Here is an 8770-nt window from a genome sequence, read left to right on the forward strand (position 1 = left end):
TCCAATGGCTGTTGGCCACCCAAAGATCAGGAACTGAATTAAGAGAAGCCTTTCCCAGAAGGAAGTAGAGAGTCTTTCCCATCTACCTGGTCATAAACCGTGAACTATGTTCTCTGAGCTACAAATGCTCAAGGTTACAGATGTTGGCCACAGAATGTAGGATGCACACAATAATACAGTTGTCACAAAACCGAATGAAATAAATCATACATAAGCAACATAATCCAAAGCCATGTCAAAAATAAGAGTTCAATGCATATGCTGTTCCTAAACACATAGTGGCTAATTTACTGTATTTATATGCATATGTAATGGGGTGATCCCCTTTGGGGGGTTTTCTGTTCTGTGCGGGTGGATGCAGTTGGGTGGAAGTTAGGTTTACGGCCCCTTTAAAAAAAAGCGTGGAGAGTTCCATTGACTTCCGTTTCTTCCGGCATGGTATACTGGCTGCGTGTTGATCGTGTCGAGAAAACTATTTGATGTGCGTCAAGCATTGAGTTGGTAAACACAGTAACCTGTATAAGGTTGGAATTCTTCTCTAACTCTGGGCGTGGGCCTGAGGGTGTTCAACCGCATCAACGCATTCCGGGGTACGTGATTGTATTGATTTGTTGCCGCATTATTTTGAGTGGTGGCGTTGACTAACAGTGGATCAGGTTTTTTTTTTTTTTAGCTTGATCCAGGCAGGATTGGTGGATCGTTCACCACTCGTATTGAGAGCCAGTTAAGTGTGCTGCAGGTAGGTTCTCATAGGGTATTTTGCAAGTTGTTTTGGTATCTAAAGATGCATTTAAAAATTTTAGTGTACATGTGTCTAATGGCCATCGGGTAATTATTTTATAGAAATTTGTCCGTTGCTGTCTTGCTGCTGTGCGGCGGCTTGACTGTGCTGCTGTGTTGCGGAAAAGTAATTCGCTTCTCTTCAAGGGCATTGGACTGTGCGTGTTTAAGTCGCATTATAGCGAATTAATTGTGTGTGTGAGGGAGTGTGTGTTTGTATGGAGTGTGAGCGTGTGGTTGTTGTTGTGTGTGTGCGTGTGCGTGTAAGATTAACCGATGGTGTTTTTGTTGTTTATTTTGTTTGATCTAATTGTAATTTTGTTTTGTTGTGAGAATTATGTGTGGCTATTGTTATTTTTGATTGTCATTTCCCTTCTAACCAACCAGGGCTATCATCTGTGGGGAGGATTTATTGTTTTTTTTTTTGTTGTTGTTGTTTGGTTTGTTTGTAGTGTGGGTTTTGGTTATTTATTTATTTTGAGTGAGGGTCATTTTATTTTGCTTTATTGGTTTGTGGGGAAGTGTTAATTTTGGAGGGTTTTGTTGTATTGAATTTATTGGGTTTTTTTCTGTTTGTTTTCTTCTCATTAAATGTTGAATTATCCCAAGGGATATTGAGGTTGTCAAGTCAAGATACATTAGTACAGGTGGCCACTGAATACTATTTTTATGTAAAAGAAAAACAGTATTGCATCTGTAATTTGTGTATTTCTAACAAATGGTGTTTTGTATGATGATATATTGGAGTGTCAATTAAAGAATATTGTTTGTACATTTCTCTGCTTGTTTCTTCCATTTGTTTGGAAAAACCCTGTAGTGGTGGAAAAACATCTGCTTTTAATGTTACAGTCATAAATATTCACAGGACTGAATACTGCATCCAATCAGTTGCGTTATTGGTGCAGCACACCACAGGTTTCAATAAATGTTTGATGTGGCCTTTTTTGCTCAGTAAGTAATTTTTTGCTCAGAGTAATCAGTCTTTCTATTGGCGTGAGCTGGTGGTTAAATGTTTAGACCTGAAATCCTTCAACCTAGCTTGCCAAAAACCCGTATTTTACCCATAATTGTACTTTTCACTCAAATCTTTTGCTGCTAATTTGTCTTTTCTCAACCATCAATCTGCTAAAGGAGAGGAAGCTTTTTAATGTATTTTGTGCAGACAACCCACTTTCCAACTCATGCGTGCGCTCGTGTGGATTCGAGATCGATGAATACTGGCTAGCCTCACCATCTGGCCCCAGTTTGTTTTCTTAGAAAATTAAGCTAATTAGTGGGTACGGTAACGGCTTTCAGGTCTGTGGGGCGGTTTGTGTTTCCAGCTCCACCCATGCAATTCTAGACTCATGACATTGCATGGTCGCGCCACCCTTGTGCCCTCCCACAGCGCTAATGAAATCACCTCCAGTGCCGTGGCTCCTCAGAGTCGGCTGTGAGAAATAAAGGTTAAGATCTCAGCACTTTGCTATATTGCTGTATTCGGGTACAGGTCACCAATTTGCTCTTCAGACCAACTTGTTTCGATAGAGAAGATGGGTCCAACTCCTGGAACAACAACAAAAGAACACAATTCACTAGGGTTTTTCAGCTTCAAAGCTACAAATAACTTTGTTTTGTTGTCAAGCTCTTAGCTGACTGCCAAAAGTCTGCTTGAATACAACTTTCAAGTTGACCTGTGCTAGAGCACTCTACTTTCAAAACTTTTCGTCACACTACAATTTGAAGTCACCCCAGAGATTGCAGTTGTGGTCCCCAATTTGCCAGCACTTGTCAGTATGTCTATGAAAAAAAAAAAAAAAAGAAACCTATGTATGTGTTTTTCTGAATGCATTTCAAGTCCTTCCCAAGCTGTCACATTGAAGGAAGTGGATGGAAGACTTGCCGAAATACCTCGAGATGTAGTAGCGATTCAACCGCTAAAAAGAGATGGTTTAAAAAGTTGACAGACTGACAAGGAAACAGATGGAATCGGCAGTCATGTGTACTTAAACACGTTAATTGTTGGCGATGGAGCCAGACTACTACTTTAAATGCTGGAAAGCAGGCCGCCTCGGAGTCGCGAACGTCACGTTTATCGCGCATTGATTGTTTACAAGAAAACAGTCTTCCATCCCACCCATGGAGGAGGGTAAGTACGCCGGAGCTTGATTTCTAGACAGCTGAAGTAATCAGGCCAATAACAGAGACAGCTCTCCATATGCTTGGCTCAAGAGAACCATTTCTGCACAGACCAAACGAGTGTGTCGATTGTGTGCGGATGTGAGCGTAATTCACTATCTAGTCTAATCAAATTCATGCCTAATCTCTCACAAAGGAGGAAAAAAAAAAAAAACAATCTAAGAATCTTCAGTCTTTGCTGTGTTTTAATTTTGTAATACATATCAGTGACGCTGATTGCCATCTTGTCGCCATGGCGTTTCCAGGGCATTATCATCTTTCGTCCTGGGGTTCGGATCAAAGCAGAGACAACACCTGACAAATCCATTATACTGAATCACTCTTCAATTTACCAGCATTGACGACAATGTGCTCATGTGCCTAGCCCGCCTGTAATTTCCTCCATTTGAATCTCTCACAGGAAAGGCTCATCACTGTGTTTTTAAATTAGACAGTATATCAAATCTGCTGCCTTACGTGGCTGAAATCATAATCAGCTGATTGTGGTGTCGTGTGATGCACAGCTTTTGTCTGGCTGCAAACGCAACTTCATTAAATGAAATCTGTGCTTTGGCTACAGCAATTTTAATAAACGTCCCACTAATAGCAAACAAAAACAGACGTTTCATGCAATTCAACAGGCATTTGTTTACCTCGAAGAATAGCGGAAGGAGATATAACAGAAATGCATGCCGCTATTGTGACTACTTCAAACACTGACGTGATGCACAATTAATTAATGTTGTTATCGTGACGGCAAATGAACATTTCCTGCATCAAACAATCTCTGCCTGCCGTGATAATTCCCTCAGATTCATCAGGTACTAAATACATCCGTTTATCATTTGCTGTTCAGAGCTAACCTGTGGTCTGTTCTCGCTTTTCAAATCTTGCTACAGATCCACTTTAGTTGCTATTACCGTGCTGCATACTTTTGTGCTGTTAAAACCGATAAGTAGCATTTTACCGCATGATGCTACATAACTAAATGTAATGTGCAAAAGGTTTATATGTGTTTACGAAGGGTGACGTATCTGCAAATGCATTCTGAACTCTCTTAATTAGGTTTTGTGTTATCAGGGAACAACATTGTGTGTTAAATTACATTTAAATTAATTTAACAGCAGTCACAGTGTGTTCTAATTTTTTTCATTGCTGCATCCGGAACTTTTTTTTTTATTCCATCAATCTATTACTGGTTCTTTCTCATCATAAAATGACATAAAATGTGTTTTTGTCTGGATAAAATAAACTCTCCAATATTAAATGTTTGGCAGATCTGAAAATAGACAGAGTGAGCACAAAATGAGAAGAAAACAAAAAATACAGCCTGATGTAATGATGCCATTACGTATAGTTTCTCTCAACGCAATAATTTGGTGCATTTGTTTCAGCATGCATTCAGGTGATTATGTTTGCTCCCCACACACAACAGTCATTACTCTGTACTCCAGAAAAACAACCCTATTTAGCCTCCACCGTCTCTTAATATCTCCTCTCTGAAGCAGGCGCTGCCTTGTCGATTTAGCTAATATTACCTCCCCCCATTTTTCACCCATGTCAGAGGTAGCCTATCCCTGACATTGATGTTAGCTTTTATTGAAACTAGGTTATTTTGTCATATTTGAATAAATGTCAGCATCTGTAGACTTGTTTCTATGTGTGTGTATTCCAGGCAGACTCTCAAAAGCTGCCCACGTGTTGCCTCTGTATTGTATATAAGTTAGGCACAAATAAAACTTAGGACTTGTGCAAGAAGGAATTGTTCAAAAATAACAGTTTGTCTGTAGAAAGGATGTGGGATTTAGGTAATCAATCAAAAGTTTGAGAAAGAAAAAAAATAAAATAAAAGTACACTTAGGTAGACATTGGTATAATAACCATCACATGGAGTGTTATCTTTAAAGGAATAGTTTGCCTAAAAATAAAAATTCAGTCATCATTTACTCACCCTCATGTAGTTTCAAATTCTTATGCCTTTCCTTCTTCCATGAAAGACACAAGGAAAAATTCTGAAGGATGTTCAGGCTGCTGTCTTTCATACAATAGACAGCTCAAATAGATAAGAGAAAAACATAAGTGACAGTAAAGACGCATTTAATGTTGACATGTCAAATGATTTCTATTTCAAATAAATGCTGCTCATTTAAACTTTTCATTCATCAAAGAATCAAAGAAAAAAACAGTTTCCACAACAATATTAAGCAGCACAGTGGTTTTTAACATTGATTCTACTACTACACAAACAAAAAATTAGTTCTTCAGCGATTATTTGTGATAGTTGAGGTGCTATATAGCACCGCTAAATGGTTCTTGGGCTCGTAATCATAGGGGAAACAATTTAAGTGCTATATAGCACCATCTTTAAAGATATAGGTGCTGTGTAGCACTTAAAGTGGTTCCCCTACGATTACGAGCCAAATAATCACTTTTAGTGCTATTTAGCACCATTTTTTACTACTACTACTACTACTAATAATAAAAATAATATAATATGTCTTGAGCAGCAAATCAACATATTAGCATGATTTACATATGAAGGATCGATTGTGTGATTCTGAAGACTGGATTAATGATGCTGAAAATTCAGCTTTGCTATCACTTGTGTAGCATTTGGACCAATCAGACACACAATTGTTCATTAGATTTAACAAATCAATTATTCATTAGATTAACAAATAATCACAGACCCCTCACCCAATAAACTGGTGCCAGAATGTCTGTGAACGACCCCAGGCCCCTGGTTACCATGGCAACCAGGACACCTCAGCCAGACCAGATAAATTTTATGACCTAATAGCATGTCGAGAGTTCTCCCTCTCACTATCTTTCAACCATAGGAAAAACATAATGCCCATAAAATGGACTCTTCTCTAATTAATTTATAGAAAAACCTTTCTTTGAATGAACACACACATTCTCAGGTCTTTGTGTACGATTACTACCTCCTTGTATATGGTCTTGTGTATTGTATACTGTTTTATGCATGCTTATGATAGATCACTAGTTAATGTAACCTCACCTATACCATGTTTGGTCTCAATGAATTCGTCTTCGGATTATCTAATTGAGAGTGTATATTATATGCTTATACCTATGTTAACATATTAATGTTCTAAGAATCTTCAGTAGTTTTTGCATCAACACCCAATCGAATTACATATGCAAAATACCATGCTCTAAGACAAAGAATCATAAACTTTCCCTCCAAAAGTGTAAGTCACCATTGGCTCTTTGACCCCCGAGACGTGTGACCTCCACAGAACTTAAAAGACCTCACTTCAGTGACCTGCCTGCTTTTTAGTCTCTTCGCTCGTCTCTCATCACCTTCTCGTCTTCTGGTGACTAAGTCCCAGAGCCAGGCCTTGACACAGGCAGTCTAGCTAATTTTAGATTCTGAGGAGATGGGGATGCTGAGCTTGAACTCTTCTGGAACCCTTAAGTTTGTGCCAGGCTTCTGCCCTTGTCCTTCCATTCAACAAAGATCCTCGTATCTCAGCTGATGTCTCTCTTAGCTGTTCTTCAGTTTTCACCTGGGAAGAAACTCCCAATAACCATCTTTGGAGTTCATCACCCTTCAAACCCGAAAGAATGTGATTTCAACTTCAACATCACCAAACCTTAAAACCATCAAGACTTTCATCCAAGACTGCATCCGGACACTCATCAACGACCAAGGCAATGCAAGTATCGTACATTTAACTAAACCTAACAGAGGTTTAGTATAAACTGTAGACCCCGTTGTAAAACAGCACTGATGTTTCATTCAAAGGTTAAGTGATTAATATTCCATAACTGCATTCTCTGGTTTCTCTAGTCTAATGGCTTCATTCATCCACTTTAGCTCTCCTTTGTATGTACACGTGAGTATGTTTATGCGTTTGTTTGTTTAGATGAGTTATGTGCTAGTGTTTAGTTAATAAAACTTTTGTGCACGAATTACATGAGTTTCTGATTCTGTCACCGCTTGTAAATTCAATGTCCCTTTTACGATTCCAATCAAGCTACATGCTCTAATGCATTAATACTGTAAGAAGGTTATTTTCTGTGGCCACGAAAGTATCATTTCATAGAGTTGATATAAAATTACACTGAATGTTCGCTGGACGAACAGATTAGTTACTACTGGCAGCTAATATAAATCATTGTAATTAATCATAATTAATTTTAATTATTTATATATATTTCCCTTTTGAGCTAATTTGCTACACTTGACACTAGAAAAAATATTCATAATTTAAAAAAAAAATTTTTTTTATTGTACTACAGTTCACTATATTAATGTTTTTACTGTATTTTGTCAAATAAAGGCAGCCGTGGTGAGAAAAAAAGCCTTCAAAAAAAAAAAAAAAAAAAAACCCTAAACTTTTGAATGGCAGTGTATATAAATATAGAATTGTAAATTGGAAACACTTGAGGAGTTTTGAAGTTGTCATCTGATTGGTTGAATTCTACAGGTTTTCTGGGAGATGTGCGTTCTTTAACGTTCCACCTGGAAAGATGCCATGGCACCAAACCTCCTCATGGAAGAAGAAATCTGTCATGATTACAAATGTGACAATGAGCACTTCTCAGAATCAACTAAAAGCTAAATTTTCAAAAGTATGTGAAATATGTAACGTTTGCAGCATAGACTCTTTAAAATACGTACACACTACACACTGGTCTATTATTGTGGGGACATTTCCACACCCCTAAACATGATATGTCACAAATGAAACGTAATTGGTTTCTTTACCTGTCATTCATATGGCCTCTTGGATGGCCATTCAAAGTGGCCAAGATTCCCAGACCTTCTGATGTCAATATGAAGATCTGTCTACGAGAGTAGTATAAAGCAGATGAAAACTATAAATAAGTCATTTGTGGGTTGATTTCCCAAAGAGTCTAAATATTGTGCCTCTGTAGAACGACTTCTGGCTCAACCAATGGTGTGAGTTTGAAGGCGGGTTGACCTGTTTTGTCTGAACAATAACAGACAGGCAGACAGTCTCTTTCTTTGTCTTTTATCCAGACGGTGTGGCAGAATTCCCAGTAGTTATATAGAGACTTGCTGCACATCAGCCAGTCTGTAATTCCCCCTCAGAGCAGTGAGGACGCACATCCTGTTTGAAGGGAAACAACTCACTCAGTTTCCTGTGCTTGTTGTTGAGTCGGACTGATTTATGAGTTTATGGAGGGCTTGGGTAACACTCACGGAGGGCTTCTGTGAGCGTCGGGTTACAGATAACTATGTTGATTTGAATCATAATCACATTTCTTCTCCACATCTAAGGGAATGTTGACCTGAAGATGAGTTTCAGTTTTTCCTGGCACTGTGTAAACTTCTGCTTCAGTGCTAAGAGAGGCAAACACACGCACACACACACACACACATTTAAAACCCATTAATTTCCATTAGGTCCCCTCAGGCTGAACAGTGCGTGGTTGTTTCTCTCAGTCTTCTGTATTTAGGCTGCCAAGTCAATCTTGCACAGTAAGCTTATCTACACGGCGCTTAAAGACAGGCTCAGGATTAGCTGGGCCTGACTCACTATGGCAACGCACCGACAAACCATTCGTACATACAGACGTATACAATATGCATTTTTATTACACGCCTGTCTGGAATGCTTGATTCTAATTGGTCAATCGTGGCATTTTCTTCAATTATAATCAGTGTTGAATGTTCATTTAGTATTTATTTGGTCAGTAGTCATGTAATAGGTGGGATAATGTGCATTTTCTTTAATAAACCCCTTCAGGCTTAATCATATATATATATATATATATATATATATATATATATATATATACACACACACTGTATATAATATTCTATATAATGGCAGGT

General features: G+C 38.3%; 1 long non-coding RNA gene across 1 annotated transcript; it reads left to right on the forward strand.

Moving 5' to 3' along the window:
• Positions 1-452: 452 nt before the first annotated feature.
• On the forward strand, positions 453-1308 carry LOC131549925 (uncharacterized). Its single transcript, XR_009273522.1, has 3 exons — positions 453-590; positions 674-739; positions 844-1308. It is a non-coding gene; the product is annotated as an uncharacterized LOC131549925 (long non-coding RNA).
• Positions 1309-8770: the final 7462 nt, after the last annotated feature.

Source organism: Onychostoma macrolepis, chromosome 11, assembly GCF_012432095.1.
Source record: "Onychostoma macrolepis isolate SWU-2019 chromosome 11, ASM1243209v1, whole genome shotgun sequence".
NCBI lineage: Eukaryota > Metazoa > Chordata > Actinopteri > Cypriniformes > Cyprinidae > Onychostoma > Onychostoma macrolepis.